The following is a 17,184-nucleotide window of genomic DNA, read 5'->3' on the forward strand; positions in this document are numbered from 1 at the left end:
GAGAAATGTTGGGCTATTTGAAATGGAAGGCATGGTCAAAGTCCACCCACTGGCACCTGGGGTACCAGCTTACATGCTGCTAGTGAGTGAATGTTCCAGAAGGGTACAACCAATTGTAGAGGGTCATATAACGAGGAGCCTTATAGTTTGAGAGCCAATATTATGCTGTATACATAATAACTGATGAGGATGACTTGTACTAGGGGTGGGCATAAGTTGTCCACCTGAATGTAGACACCCAATTACAACCCATCCCTATATAGAAAGTATACTTAGATGTTTCCCTTAAGGAAATCACAACTCCCCGTAGGTTTTTCTTGTTTAGCACATTGTATGACAAGGTTTTGCTATAAAAGTATGATTTTTTATGAAATGCTTTGAGAATGCTGTACAACGTTTGTTGATGTCCGTTATAACTCCCTGTTTTAGAGAACTGAAAATAAAACGGTCGGAGGAAACTTTCTGCCAACTTCCTGAGTCATAGTTATTTGGTGTGAGAATTATTCTGCATCCCATCCATGCATGACCTGTTACTGATTTAAGAACCCCCCGGGTTCACTGGTTAGGCATATTTGCTGAATAATGCAGTTTTTACTTTTTTCCAGAAGATCAAATAGGAGGGTTCATCTTGGGTGTGGGGTGGAGAGTTTTCCAGAGAGTGGGGGTGATGACAGACTGAGCGAGGGGTCATTATCACAGGATAATTGCGGAGGGCCATACATTTGGGAAGGGTCATTATCCAAAGGGATAATGATCCCTCCCAAGGTCTTTAAGGCCATTAGAACATAGTGGCAGTAGCACTGTATGTTTTGGAATTTTGGATTTGAAGTAAAAAAAAAGAATACTTTTATAGTGAGTGAAGTAGATAGCCATACTGAGGTAGTAAATTAAATGTGGTTTTATTTTGTAATGTTTAGATCACATATTGTGTTATTTGTAAACTTGGTTGAACAAAAACAGGTTTAAAAGGAATGAGGACGAGTATGCTCATCCTACTTGCATATACATGCATAATAGCCTAGCAGTTAAGGGGTTAACATAAGCATACATTAGGTGTCATGTGAAAGTAAATGTTTTCTCCATAATAAAGTGAACGTTTTTTTCCAATGTTTCATCTTTCTCTTTTGTGTGTTAAATATGGAGTTGCAGCAAAAGAAAGGTCCTTCCAAAGAGGAAATGCCTTGTAGAAAGAAATCTTGAAAGGAAATGTCATCTTTGTTTCCCCGCTTGCTTTTGAACACAGAATGTTCAGATTGCGGTCAGTACCACTAGTTATTGACTGCACTCTAATCATTCTGATTGTCTGAGAGGAGGTCAGTACCGATAGCCATGTGCTAATAAGCCAAGTGCCCTGTTTCTTATTTAAAAGGAACACACGTTTACATTTTGAGTTTGTAGCATGAACACCTGCCAACATATGACCCTCTAAGTTATTATGAATCCTCACTGGACACATTTCAGGAATATAGAACAAAAACTATTGCAATGACTGTGTCTTCTGACATTGGACACAGCGATTACAACTGGCTATAGCCCACTTCTAGGGCCTCATTGGTTTGACCGATTAGGTGACCAAGGCAGAAGGAGGGGCAGTGATTCACCTACGCTTCACTTCACTTGGCCAATTCGGGAAGTAGAGCTTCAACCACAGGTTTGTGCTCCTAGATCCTGGAGCCACAGATAGCAAGTAGGCTACACCTCAACCCACAGCTTTCCTCCAGAGATGTGGTCTGGCACTAAGCTTTCCAAGTGTGGGATGAAGCGGTGTAGCGCTGGAGGAGCTCTGATAGTATTTACGCAGGGAGAACCTGCTATTCTGACAGCCTTTGATCGAGCAGCCAATTGATCACATGATTCGACGTAACAACTGCTTCTACGTGCTCCCGTCCACCACCAGAAAATCGCCCGATCCCGCCATTAACAAGTCAGGCGTTTGACACCTCGCTTGTTTGCGTCACAGAAGAATTCTAAATACAGCAAGATTAGGGAGCTGCTAATCCCTTTATTTGACTGTACGTGGAAGGCCAATCTGCAGCCAGCAGTACCAAGCGGCGGGCCTTACTCGCTAGGATAAGCACTGGAGCATATCAGGTGATTCCTGTGAGACTCTTGCATGCGCACCTGCTGCCTTACACATCTGAGGATCCCTGAGGATAGCTCAGGGGCAACGTGCTCCCCTTGGGAACAGGACAAAACCATGCACCATGGGCACAGTCTCTGGTCGCCTGCCCAGAAGATGGAGGAGTACAGCATGAGGCGCTATATAAATCACTGATAATAATAGTAACAAATGTGTTTCAAAAAGCTCAAGACCGAAGCAAATGTAGAGATGCCAGCAGTATTTCTGAGGGATGTCCATGAAATAACCGAAACAAATAGGGAAGTAGAAATGACCGATTTCTTTGGGTCGAAAAACTAAAATGATTTTTGGGGTTTTTGCACTTTGTTTTTTTTTTTCAGTAATGCAGTGGGTGACCTCAGTGCAACCTCCTCCCACTTCCCCACACCTCAAGTTATACCCTTACCCCACCACCCATCTATTGTTTTAAAATAAATGTGCAAAAATGTTGAAAACATTTGAAGAGAAAAACTCAGTCTACTTCGTTATTTTCTAATTCGTTATTTTTTCTACGGATACCATTTCTGAGATGCCCCTGATCAACTTGTTGTCAATCACATTTGGATGAGAGCATCACAAAGACCTTTGGGAATCAAACCCCCTGAATTGTGATTGCTGAAAAGTGGCCAACAAGTGAAAAGATGGGCAATCCCATCAGAACATTGACGAGTAAAGGGTGCATACAGACCCCTCCAATTTGTGTACGCAACTTACCCTCTTGAATATTCATGTGTATTATCCTGAAAAGCTGTGATGAAAATGACTTGGGAGGGCTAAAGGCAGGCAGGTGGCAGTAAAGAAAGACACATTTAGCTGGGAAAGCAGGCCAACTAGAAAGGTCAAACTAGAAAGACCAATGTACTTGCTACCTGTGGCATGCGCAGGCCAACTAGAAAGGTCAATGTGCTTGTTACCTGTGTCATGCGCAGGCCAACTAGAAAGGCCAATGTGCTTGCTACCTGTGGCATGCGCAGGCCAACTAGGAAGGCCAATGTGCTTGCTACCTGTGGCATGCGCAGGCCAACTAGAAAGGTCAATGTGCTTGCTACCTGTGGCATGCGCAGGCCAACTAGAAAGGTCAATGTGCTTGCTACCTGTGGCATGCGCAGGCCAACTAGAAAGGCCAATGTGCTTGCTACCTGTGGCATGCGCAGGCCAACTAGGAACGCCAATGTGCTTGCTACCTGTGGCATGCGCAGGCCAACAGGAAAGGCCAATGTGCTTGCTACCTGTGGCATGCGCAGGCCAACTAGGAAGGCCAATGTGCTTACTACCTGTGGCACATGCAGGCCAACTAGAAAGGTCAATGTGCTTTCTACCTGTGGCACGCGCAGGCCAACTAGAAAGGCCAATGTGCTTGCTACCTGTGGCACGCGCAGGCCAACTAGAAAGGCCAATGTTCTTGCTACCTGTGGCATGCGCAGCCCAACTAGAAAGGTCAATGTGCTTGCTACCTGTGGCATGCGCAGGCCAACTAGAAAGGTCAATGTGCTTGTTACCTGTCGCATGCGCAGGCCAACTAGAAAGGCGAATGTTCTTGCTACCTGTGGCATGCGCAGGCCAACAAGGAAGGCCAATGTGCTTGCTACCTGTGGCATGTGCAGGCCAACTAGAAAGGCCAATGTTCTTGCTACCTGTGGCATGCACAGCCCAACTAGAAAGGTCAATGTGCTTGCTACCTGTGGCTTGCATAGGCCAACTAGAAAGGCCAATGTTCTTGCTAGCTGTGGCATGCGCAGGCCAACTATGAAGGCCTATGTGCTTGCTACCTGTGGCACGCACAGGCCAACTAGAAAGGTCAATGTGCTTGCTACCTGTGGTATGCGCAGGCCAACTCGAAAGGCCAATGTGCTTGCTACCTGTGGCACGCACAGGCCAACTAGAAAGGTCAATGTGCTTGCTACCTGTGGCATGCGCAGGCCAACTAGGAAGGCCAATGTGCTTACTACCTGTAACATGCACAGGCCAACTAGAAAGGCCAATGTGCTTGCTACCTGTAGCATGCGCAGGCCAACTAGAAAGGTCAATGTGCTTGCTACCTCAGGCTTGCATAGGCCAACTAGAAAGGCCAATGTTCTTGCTAGCTGTGGCATGCGCAGGCCAACTAGGAAGGCCTATGTGCTTGCTACCTGTGGCATGCTTGAGCGTTTTCTATGTTACTCTATATTTTTCCCCAGATCCTTTGTCTAACTTGAGACCAACTTGGCCCTGTCATTAGGGGTCACTACATCAAGTGGTTGCTTGCATGCCAGCAAACTTGCCCCCACTCACGCCTGCTTTCTGAGCAGGCGCACCCGAAGAATCAGTCTGTGCATCTTAACGACTGTGGTGGCAGAGGAGGCATTCCACCAGCGACACCACAGGTAGCAGTTGGAGCAGTCTCTCGGCTGGGCGATTAATCTGGCTAGCATGGTGCATACCCTTTTCAGTGCTAGTAATGCCATCACACTAGTACCGTCACCGTGGTTGGCAGTGACCTAAGAGTGGGGTTCTTCATGCTGAGCAATGCACCCATTAGCTTACCATTAGCTTACCTGGGCGCTTATGCAGATTTAGGTGGCCCTTCAAATCCTCTGCTAAATTTTAAGATCTCTGTATGTGCACACAATCAGCCCTCTTCCCCAGCACCCAAACATGCCTCAATGGAACTGGCAAAATGTGGGCAGTGATATACTACTTGCTTTGCAATAACATTGATCTTTGTGCATGTGAAGGACAAAGCTGGTACTGGCTGGGGGAACTTCACAACAAATGTATATGACCAGAACAGTTATTTTAATTCTGTTTATATGATATGATAAGTCATTTATTACGCGCCTGTACACAAGTGTTTCTAGGCGCGCCAAGACAAGGAAGGGAAGACAAAAGGAGGACAAAAACAGCGATCTTACTAGGCCTTGAGATGGCACAAGTGCGGGGGGGGGTAAGGGGTGAGGGGGAGAAGTGCCAGAGGGGAGGGGGGGTGGAGTGCAAAGGAATTCCTAAGTGCTACCAGGGAAGTGGCTCATAAGTGCAGGCAGTCGGGAGGCTGTAGGGTTGCAGATACACTCCCTAAGTGGTTGGGAAACCCGGAGGCAGTGCAAGGACAACTGGTCGTGCAGGAGCCTGGTCCCGTACATTTAGTGGGTTGCCAGGTAACCAGTTTGCGCAGCAGACAGGAGAATCAGCAAGGTAGAGGGAGAGAGAAAGCGCAAGCGAAAAAGGTGTTCAGTTGCTTCCGGAACCTAATGTGGTCCTGCTCAAGTTTAAGGGAGTCAGGGAGGATGTTCCAGAAGGAGGCGCCAGTAGAAGACAGAGATCTATCCCCCACTCTCTGCCTGGAGAAGCGTCTGACCCTCAGAAAGTTGGAGGTGGATCAAGGGAGGGCTCGAGAAGGGAGATGCTTAGGAAGACAAAGTTGGAGGTAGCTTGGTCGCCAGCCCGAGAAAGCCTTGTGGACAATGCAGAGGGTCTTGAACTTTATCCTTGCAGCCATCGTGAGCCAATAGAGAGATTTCAGGGCTGGAGAGATACGATCCCTGGGCTTGAGGCCAAGGACAAGTCTCGCAGTCCTGTTCTGGATTAGTTGTAGAGGGCGAAGAGTAGAGGCAGGCAGATTTAGAATGAGTCTGTTTGGTAAAGACTTTTTTTATATACTTAAGCAACCTTTCGAAAAACCCATCATGGGTACAGATCTGAAATAATCACTCTTTGGATGGTTCAGTTCACGAAGTCCGGTCAGTCGTTAACACCTACTGGGATTTAATTGTGGGCTTTCCCAAGTGTCAAGTTATAATGATTTTAAATAGTATATATAAGTGTATTTTGACACCAAAGCCCCTAAATAGCTTATTTTTTTGGTCGCAGGCGGTCAAAGCGCACCTTGAGAGCCTTTCATCTACAATGTTAGTAATGCCATTGGAGATGAAAAGCTCGTTTTGCATCTAAAAGGATCATCACTTTACTAACGTCGTGGCCTTTCTCGCTGCCTGAGCTCCTCACTGGATTTTTACCACCTTTGCGGCCTCATGCGTTTTGTGTTTATTTGCGGGTCCTAACTGCATGTCGCGGGTCTCTTCACAGAGATCCACTAGGCAGCCATCTTGGAAACCAGGAAAGGTTTTCAGAAGCAGCTGGAGAAAAAAAAAAAAACGATATGGCCTCCTGAAATATAGACCCTAAACCAATACCTTTACTTAATATAAAATGCAGGACAGAATGACAGATTCACCAACCCCAGGGTAGATTTTCATTAGCAACAATGAATGTCTACAAGGCACACAGAGCCGGCCCTATGGGGGGGCGAGCCAGGCGACCCCCCGGGGCACCACGCCCCGCAGGGTGCCTTTTGCCCCTGCCACGCCAGCTCGGGGGAGTCTTTCAAGGGTTCCCCCGAGCTGGCGTTGTGGGACAAGGCGTAGTAGGCGGTCTTTTACTGTAAAATGTGCTCGCGGCGGTGGGTGCATTTAAATGCGCCCCTGCGCCGCGGGCACTTTTCACAAGAAAAGGCGCCATTAGCCCCACACCACGCCAGCTGGGGGGGGAGTCTTTCAAGGGCTCCCCCGAGCTGGCGTGGTGGCAGAAGGTGTGGCAGGCCCCTCATAGTCATTGAATGAACCCACGGCGGCGGGCTCAATCAATGACAATGGGGTGCTAACATGCCCTATTTAACCTCCTCGCCGGAAAAAAAGTGGCCCCTCCTGGCCCCGCCCCCTGTTAACGAGAGGGGTGCGGTGGGCGAGGGGGGGGGGCCAATTCGCCCAGGGCGCTGCAGCCCTTAAGGCCGGCCCTGAAGGCACACATAAGAAACGTTTACTTTACATGAAGAAGCTTGTAGTAGCGCGTGGCCTCTCTTTGCTTCTTCCAGTCACTTTGTTTCCATTCTATGCCGAGTGGACACTCACAGAAGCCAGTGCAGGGAGTCTCCTGAAATGTGGACTCTCAATCACAGTAACCACTATGGCTGTGGACTAATGTGTCTCTATACCAACAACCCATTTGTTTCAAGGCCACTGAATATCAGCTCCTATATTTACAAATTCAACGGTTCTCAGGCTGAGTTAGCACTGCCAAGATCTCATCTATCCATCAATAACGAGGGTTAATGTTGTCACCCGTATGGGAACCAGGGTATCCAACTATTATATGAAACAGGTTAGAATGGACATACGTAGAAATCATTAATCCTGGAGACTTGTGACTATCAGACAACCTCGCACACATGCCTATTGCAAAAATATGTAATACACATGTATATTTTTAAATACATTGGGTCTGGTGTAGAAAATCCTGGGGGAAATCCCATTGAAAAACGCTTTGTAAATCAGACCCATAATACATTAATGAAATATAAAGCTATAAGCAGACAGACAACAAATATCAAGACATTAAATGAGAAACGACTTTTAACATGAACCAACTACCTGGACATATCAAACTTGAGATTGATGCTGGTATGTTCTTAACCTGTAATATCCCATTGGTTCACAAGCATGCCTGTCGCCACACTGACATTCTCTCACAAACAATTAGACAGTAGACAGCACAAAACATTTAAATCTGTTGTTGTTTTCACCTCATCCCTTCACACTTTTTCAATATAACCATCTCTTGAAGTCGACTGAGATACCTTATGCTACAGCATCAATTGGCCTAACGTCTTCAAGACATTAACGTTTATGCAGTGTCTCTTTTTAAAATGAAAAAAAAAATACATTTTTAGGTATTAGTCACAGTAGAATATCTGCATTAGATTCCCACTCAAATTCCATGAAAACATGATTTCGGGAGGACAGCTCAGCAGCAATGTGCTCTCCTTGGAAGGAAGATGACACAGAGCAACACAGGTCGATCCCCGGGTCGCACTTAGAAACCTCTGGTTATTAAGCACGTTATAAATAACCTGTCATATTATATCCTCAAAAAAAGGAGGAAGTACAAAAGGATCTTGCTGCTTTTCAGAATAATTTCACTGCCTCGTTTTGGTTCTGATAGCGGTCGGGGAGTTGCAGTGGCGGAGTCTTTCCTCCAGGTGAGGATCAGCCTGGTATTTGGAGACATACATTGTCATCACTTGTGTCCTAAAGGAATGTCGTTATCACACTGAGAATGCATTAATCATGTGGGTTAGGGACGGGGGTGGGGGAATGTACATGGATATGCTCTGCAGGGGGGTTGGGGTTCTGACAGACCTTCTAAGGGACCAGTGGACAAGGCTGAAGGGTTTTAAACTTCGATTGTTATTTTCCATTTGTCTGTGTAAAATCAACTGTAGTTTAGCACCTAGATCCAAGGGTGGATATCTAATAGAACAAGTCACTTTTATATGTTTTTAGGGTGTTTTATATTGTCAATGTGCTGTTTTTATGAATTGAGTATAATGAATTGGGATCACACTAGAGGTATTTACTGAATTGAAATTTTAATTATATTATGTATTTTTCTGAATAAAAATTGAATCTTTTACTCTTTCTGAATAAGAGTAGGAATTGGTAAATGTTATACGTTTTTACACATTGGGTCTATAAATTGTATAGGTCCTAAAACCCTCCTGTCTACAATTAAGGAAAAACGGAGTAGAGTCCCACCTGAGTTTTTGTGTTATGGAGCCCATCTGGATATAGGTCAGACGCCACACACCTTTACTTTAGAGGGAGTGATCCGAAGTCTCTCATCTGTTCATCTAAAATTAAACACTGTCTTGATGCTCACAGGAGAAATGCATCAATGGTTTTAATCTGAGCATACACTTTCCGAGAAGGATATTTGTTTGAGAGGCAAAATGATGAGGTTTATCTGCAAAAGGAGCTTTTAAAAAGGACAACATGTAATGTGCTAACATTGTAAAGGGGCTATTTTTAAAATGTTAGCATTTCTAAAGATCACTCTGGCATATGCCTGACTGATCAAAGCATCTTAGTGAAACTTAGAATAACCATTAAATAAGTATTTGCTGAAACAAGGTTGTCATTCTAAAATTGACAATCTGGTACACTCATGTTGTACACATTGCACTAGCCCTACGAGAAAGGGGAAGGGCCGGCATAGCACCAATGAGGGCTCTTGGCTGCTTTTTGAAGTATCAAAGAGTGTTTTGGAAACATAAGAATTACCATATATCCTTACATTTGACAAACTTGTGCATGATAAAAGGGTTGTCTCCATAAATTACTAAGTACCCTTGCACACGGGGTTAGAGCTAATTTAATTTTTCACAACACTCACCTGCTGCGACAGTGACATGAGAGATGGGCTCTGAGATCCTGTAGGTAACATTGACATGTCCATAGAGCTTCTGTGCATACCACATGAGTCAGGACTACACGCATGACTCACATGGCTCTAACACGTATGGGGAGCATGAGCATGGATAAATTAAGGATGTGTTTATGGATATGGGGTGAATGGAACAAAAAAAAAATCTCTTTCTCCTGGGGACACAAAGGACTCAATTGATCCAGAGTTTTAGAAGATTAGGGGCTGAGAGATGAAGCTGGGCTGTGCACATGCCCAGTTCCCAAAACACAGACATCCTAAGAGCATTATATATATATAGTATGGCAAGTTTCTCAGTTGCACTTCATGCAAAATACCTCCCACTTGCAAGCACTGTTATTATTACCCAATGTAATGGTATGATAGACTAAATCAGTTCCGGCTGCGGGATTAGAACTTGCAAAGTGCAGGTTTTTCCCCATACCACAGCTGAACGCTTAAACCGTGAGCGGTCCAGTTGCACGTGGAAGGGGTGGGGACTATAAGAGGGCTTTCTAGATTGCACTCCAAATTCAAGGATTAGAGCCTCCTCCCTGTAGAATCGCAGGAATAGCATATTACTCCTTGATCATTCTTCCGCATCTCCTGACCAGCGAGTTCCGCTCTACTAGTCTGTTTATAGGTGTGCCTCTTATGAGGGCGTGGCCTATGGAGTGTAATGTTTCTGATGAATGAAGCCGGAAGGGCGGCTTCTTCCCTTTCCACCCTAATTTACAAAATACTGTGCCAGACAGTGAGCAAAGCAGTTCATGTGCCGATCAAGGGGTCGGAAGTCAAAGGCATAAGGTTGCCTTTTCTACTGAGATGTGTATGAGTTGGCTTGGGACGATGTTTAGAGAGACCGTCCCAAGTATTGGCCGGTTAGAGATGGTTTGCAGCATTCAAGGATCCACTAGTTCGAGCGGATCCTTTTCATTGCAAGTAGTGTGTTTGGCATGAGTATCTTACTGTGTGCATAATTGATCACTGGTGAGTAATAGGCCATATTTTATATTCAGCCCAGTTAAGAAGGTATTTTCCTTTTGGCTGTCATGGTTAGATCACCCCTTTATTGACTTGCTTTAAGCAGTGGAGAGAAGCACTGGATTTCTGGATACTTCTGGCGAAGGGAGCGGTTGTTGGGATCGGAAAATATACTGGCGATGTTAGAACATTGTACCGTTGGGAAGAAAACAAATGGGAGGTTGAGGCCTATTTTTTCGATTCTGGGCATGAACAAGACAATATATTTTGCACATTGTTTTGAATCAGTCTATTGAATGCAGCTTGGATTCTTTCCAGAAGTCTGCAACCTATGGCTCTGGTAATGTTACGGGCTACAATTCCCATGATCATTCACCATTGATTATGCTGTCTAGGGCTGATGGGAGTAGGGAGCTGCAGTCCAAAACATCTGGAGTGTCAAATGTCGCAGACTCCTGAGGGGTAATTACATACTGAGGTATATGCAAGACCTCTTTGGTGAGTTGAAGGGCAACTGCACACAGCTGGTGAAGTGAGTGTCTCGGCTGCATACAATGAATGATTGCATGATTATTTGGAAAGATCCATGCCCGGTTGGCTCCGGGTTAGACAATAAACCGGATTGACCAATCTTCATGATTTGCAAATATCCCTAATCTTTGCAGCAAGTAGACCTGGGTTGTAATGCTGGCATCCCTTCCTGATCAGAGCTGGATGACCTTGTTGAAACTATTCGATTCCTTTATTCCCCAGTTCCCTGAACTATAAAAACAGGTTGCGTGTAAAACGTGGAATGGACCCCAGGAATAGCTCATTTGTTTGCTACGTCCCCGGGTCCTTTCTATTCAGCCAGGAATTGATGCAGGCTTTTCGTTTGCAGTGTCGAAGCATAGCCCTACTGCCACTGCCCGATCCTTGATTGCGCGGCAAAAAAGTCCACCACAAGACAGTGAATATGTTAAAAAACAAGGGGAGTGCCATTAAAGGCGTCCTGTATAAATCCCATTCCCCTGGCATTATGATAAAGCATAAGCACCGCTCACAAAATTCTAATTCATGCTCTTAAGGGGGAGCTGCTGTTTTGTGTTTCACAGCCCGTGTGACAGTGTGAGATGGCACGGCCGGTGCCATTAATTATACAGCACCTTTAAATGTGCCCTTGCCATTCTGCCCAGGGGACTGCGGGTAATCTTGCGCCGGGCCCTCTCCTGTGGTAATGAGCGCAGCCATAAATTGTGGAAGCTTGCCGGGGATTTTTTTCCCGCCTTTACTGTGAGCTATCAATTCTGTCCGGATGCTTGCAATTTGAATGCTCTGCAACTCTCTTAACTTTATACATAGGATTCCGGGTGTAATTTACCGCCGTGCCCTGGAAACTGTGCTCTGCGAGAGGCTTTGCAATTGTATAAACCACATTATAGCTGCATTGCAAAATGATTACTTCACAGCTTCCAAGAAGCACTACCGCGGAAAGCCTAGTCTTGGAGATCGCTGTTGCTGGATCCAAAATTCCGACTGGAAATGTGCTGACTTTTTTAATCACACGAGATTATTAGTTCAACATTAAAGAGACATTTAATATCAAATAAAGCAGCTCATGTACTTGCATTACAGTGCTTCTACCGAGCTCTTGCCGCTGGCCCTGGGCAGCTCTACTGAGAAGGCCTTCCCGGGCTTCAACGGAACACTAGCCTCGCCTTTTCAACACCACAACCACGCTCAGCCTTTCACCCCTTCACAACTCCAATCTTGGATCATCCTCTGAAAACTAAAGGCAGTTCCTTCCTCTAAAACGGAAGGCATTCTTGCTCTCTCGAATGCTCCGTGCTTTGCTAAAGCCAATCCCCATCGCAACCTCCTCTCGTCTCTGTGTTCCCGTCCTTGCAAGGTCTGCTCAAACCTCCAGGCTCTGCTTTCCCCCCCATCTCCCTTTCTTTGTTAATCTCTATCTACTGATGACTTTCTCCATTACTATTCCTCTAATATCAGCAAAATTCAGGGACACCCTTACTGCCCTCATATCGGCCATCTAATTTGTCTTCCTTCGACTCTCCAGCCCCGCACCCCCAATCCTTTCCTTTCTACTCTCATACCCTGCCACATGCCTTCCCTATCTGGCACCCATGCTCCTGTCCACCAACTGATTCTCCACTCCTGGTAACCCATTTGCCCTACAACGATCACATCTTTGGCACGCCTCCCATGCTCTTTCCTTTCTCCTCCATTTAATCTATTGCTTTCTTGTGGGACATTCTCATGTTAGTTTGGGGCAGCTACCATCCCATCCTACCCACCCTCTAGATGCCATCCGCTGACACTAACAACCAATACACTCTGAGATCGGGTGACTTCCACCCACTGTGCTAAAGTTCTGGACTAGAAGCAGCAGCTCAAATGGCAGACGTTGCGCAATATAAGACACTTTTAATCACATTACATGAAATTAGGGGGCCGAATAAAAAATGTGCGCCCGCTTATTCTTAGAATTTCTTGTGAAAAGTAACCGTATATGCAAGTCGCGGACGCAACGTCCCGACACACCCCCACGCCAGAGTCGTAGCCAGGATGGTCTAGTAAGTGGGGCCTGGAGCTAATGTAGTTGGGCCCACCGTAGCGACATTGACATCTGCAAATGCCCACACAGCTATGCTGTGTGAGCAATTACAGATTTTGGGTGGGCCTGGCCTGGCCTGCTCAGGCCCTACCCTGTCTACGCCTCTGCCCCACGCAAAGCAAAAGCAGCCAGTACAGCTACCTTTGCATGCTCTCCCAGGTGGGAATACATGTAAACTTCAAACAGTGTGTGTAGTAGCCCGCAAGCGCCCATGCATCACGAGGACCCTGCGCGGGGTTCCCCCTAACTGTTACTGGCATCCCGACAACTTGCGTAAATCTATCGTAACTTCGGTAAAACTCAGAAAATCTGCGTGCGAACCCCTGTAAACCATTCCTGCTCCTCACTACACTGCATACGCGCAAACCTAAGTCCAATCGGATCCCAGGCTGTGTACACACACCCCTAAATCCGACATGCAAACCCACCTCTGCTCTGCGATTGCTATGCACAAGTGTACTTATGCCTGCCTTCGGGTGACATTTTGATGGAGGGATTTGCATTGGCATTATGCAGGCGAGAGGTTGCGCGGTCACATCCATGAATACGCTGTGTCATTCACATTTGTGGGCATGCTGTGGACTGCCTGCAGCCCGTCCCTCGTAACACCCACTTTTTGCCATGTTCTTCCTCATTTTCTGAGTTTCACCTGCTCGCAGAGATGTGCCGAGCCTTCGGGAAGGCTATGCAAGTTAGGAAAAAGTGCCCTGCAGTTGATTCCATGAATCGACTAACAGGGTTTCGCACGCAGAATGGTGCACAAATCCACGATTTTCCACACGAAAATTTCCATGAGTCAGCCCCTAGGTGTTTATCCAAATCAAGAACTATCTTGTAGGTAAATGGCTCTGTGGTCCCCTCCAACTCCAACACACTCACGCAGAGCTCAACCATCCTCACTATTGGTTAAGACTTTAAATTCTCCTCAATCCTCATCTGCCTCAGTCTATCAGCGGCCTTCGATGTGGTTGACATTCCTCTCTGCTCTATACACTCCCTATTGTGGCTTGCTGGACAGAGCCCTCAATTGTATCTCTTCGTCTGAGAGTTACTACTCCATTTTTTGGCTCCCAGATGATATGTCTTTAGTCCCATTCACAACACACCTACAGCTCCTTGCGCAGAAATCTCTCTTCCTTCAACTTCTCCTATCAACTTATTAATGAGGCCAGACAAATATTCTGGACAGCCCTCTCCCTCACTCACTTCTTACATCTCCTACTGTTCTTCTACCATCCGACACTGAATGCACTTCACTCCCTGATGCTCAACTCTTGCAAAACAGAAGGTATGTGTGTGTGTGGCATCATTGATACAGCACAAACCTTGCTATGTAGCTGTGAAGAAAGGAGATTTACAAGAACAATGACGCATGGGGGCAGGATGACGCATCAGGGTGGGATGGCGCATCGGGGAGGGACATGGGGGCAAGATGACACATCGGGGTAGGATGACGCATCAGGGCAGTCTACTGGGAAGACACAGAGGCAAGAACAAGTTTAGGCACTTTAAGTTTCCTGGCACTGTGAGAGGAACTCCCTTCTTTCCTTCAGATTAATAGTGTTGGAGGTGTACGGATTCTACGTCGGATGTTGTTCCACAGTCTGCAAGTATAACATTTTTGGTTCTCTTTCTGGCATTTGTTATTTTCCACTCTTGCAATGTGGCAACTTCTGATTTAAACTTCTTCCCACCTTCTAATGTCGCTCCCTTTTTCCTCCCTTGTATGTACTTTCCCCCAATATCTTCACCCAAACACTGAAGGCTCAGCCTAGGGTTCCTCTTCAACTGGCTGCAAGAATTAAGTTCAAAACCCTCTGCATTATCCACAAGGCCTTCTGGGGCCTGGAGCCTCAATACCTTCAACTCTCTCTTCCTAAACACCTTCCTTCTCGGGCTCTTCGCTCATCTGCCTCCAACTCCCTCATTGTCAGCCGCTTCTCCAAGCAATGAGTTGGTGGTCGATCTCTCTCTTCGGCAGGGGCCTCCCTCTGGAACAGCCTCCCTGCCTCCCTGAAACTTGAGGAGAACCATCTCTGGTTCCGGAAACCCCTCAAAACCTTCCTATTTGCTTCTGCTTTCTCTGCCTCTCTCCCCTGCTGAAATGCCCTGCCGAATCTCCACTGGTTACCTGGACACTCTTCTGACCTTGGTGCCAGGTCCCACCCTTTGACTCTGCCCTGCCTCCCTGGAAACCCCTGCACTTAAGGACTGTTTCTGTATCCCTACAGTCCCCCCCCCACCAGCACTTGTCTGCTCTACTCTGCACTTGCCACCAACAGGCCGCTTTACCATCGTATTTATTCCTGTATGCTGTTATGTTATTTTGCATTTATATATGTACATGTACTGCACTTCCTCCTCTCCCTTCCCCCAGGCACTTTTCCCTCTCTCCCTACCCTTGAACTTGCGCAATCTGAATGACACTTGGCCTAGTAGGATCGTTGTCTGTCTTTCCACTGTTTTCCCTCCCCTGCCTCGTCGCGCCTTGACTTGTGTATAGGCGCGCTATAAATGCCATATCATATCAAATCATAACTGTTTATCACCTCCACTGCCACACCCACCAGACCAAGCCTACTAGTCAGTAGCAATGTTTCCTCCACCTCACCAATCACTTCACAAAAGCCTGATCTCAGTGCGTGTTATCAGCAGGTTGGACTACTTCTTGGACCTCCCGATGGGCGACCTCTCTAATCCTTTACTCCCTCAAGAAAAACAGGAACTTTGCTACCTGTACTTCTTCAACGTCCCATGTTCTTGACACCGCTCTTCCTGCCGACTCTGCAGCGGTTGGTCCTCCTTGCATCACATGTCCCTTTTCATATTCTTTCCATAGGCTACACATCAACCATGGTCTGCCCCCCCCTTCCTAGCGAACTCCATCCCACAATACTTTCCTCCTCATAGGCCCGCCCTCAAGCACAGCACTCTACGCCCGCCATGTGCCCTGTGCTTCCTCCCTTTGGTTCCTTTAACCCCCTTCTGTGCCTCCACTGGCACATCCCACGCTCTGAAAAAAATTATACCACTTTCCTCTTGGTTGGGTTGCCTTATCTGGAACACTGTGCCTTTTTGGGGGCTTTGTCTTGAGAGGATAGCTCAGGGGCAACGCGCTCGCATTGGAAGCAAGGTGACGCGAAGCAAGACAGGTTTGATCCCTGGGTCTGCGCTTAGAAACCTCTGGGTATTAAGCGGGTTATAAATAACAAATTATAATAATAATCTCAAGAATGTGCCCCATTTTGGGGGTCTCAACTGCAGTATTGTGTCCACTTCTGGAGGCCTCAACCCCAGAGAGAGAGTTACAGACTGGTGCTGAGCCAGAGACCGCAACAAAGTGTTGCAAGGTTTGAAACCACCCACCATATACCGTTTTTTCGTGAAACAATGTTTTCTATTTTTTCGTGATATTAGAAATTGTTGTACATCACAAAGAGCCGAATGTCTTTTGTGGAAGAGATTAACAAAGTCACAGTCCTATTACTAGAATCCGGTTTACTGGGCAACAGCTATCAGGCCTCTTTGGGCAAACGTCAAGTTGGGGGCGTTGCAGGCACCGCCCGACCTGCTCCAGCATCACATTCACAGTCTGCCTTTTTCTAGAACGGACCGGTCTTTAGTTTGTTACAAATCAAGCCCATGTTGACCTTGACGTGTTACATGAGGACAATGCACCCGCTTTCAGAGCTGTCAGTCTCGTGTAATGCATATCCCAGCCAGGCAGGGTCACAGAGACCTTCTGCCCAACGAGAAGACACATCCACTACAGCCGTCACTCACAGCAGGGCCCATAGGTACCACACAGCCGCCACCCTGCCCTGCAGACAAAGTCAAAAGCAGCTGCAAGAGTGGAAAAAAGGGCAGGCAAGCTATCCAGAGTCAAGATGCTGTCATAGTAGTCAGAGGCGTAGCCAGGATTGCCTAACAAGTGGGGCGAGAAACTAATGTAGTTGGGCCCACCGCAGTGACATTAACATCTCGGGAGGATAGCTCAGGGTCTCAGGAGGAAAGCTCAGGGGCAACGTGCTCGCCTTGGAACAAAGACAACACAGAGCACCACAGGTTCGATCCCCGGGTCCACGCTTAGAAACCCATAACATATCATATCATATCAGTAAATGCCCACACAGTGCTGCTGAGTTGGCATTTACAGATTTTGGGTGGCCCTTGCCCGCTCTGGCCCTACCCTATCTACGAGTAGTGCTGTTCTAAGACTTGGAGGAGGAGGCAC

General features: G+C 46.7%; 1 protein-coding gene across 2 annotated transcripts in view; it reads right to left on the reverse strand.

Moving 5' to 3' along the window:
• The window catches only part of CAMTA1 (calmodulin binding transcription activator 1), a 3,643,069-nt gene that overhangs the window by 1,449,872 nt on the left and 2,176,013 nt on the right, over positions 1–17,184 (reverse strand). The window lies entirely within an intron of this gene.

This window comes from Ambystoma mexicanum, chromosome 8 (assembly GCF_040938575.1).
Source record: "Ambystoma mexicanum isolate Mex_15411 chromosome 8, UKY_AmexF1_1, whole genome shotgun sequence".
NCBI lineage: Eukaryota > Metazoa > Chordata > Amphibia > Caudata > Ambystomatidae > Ambystoma > Ambystoma mexicanum.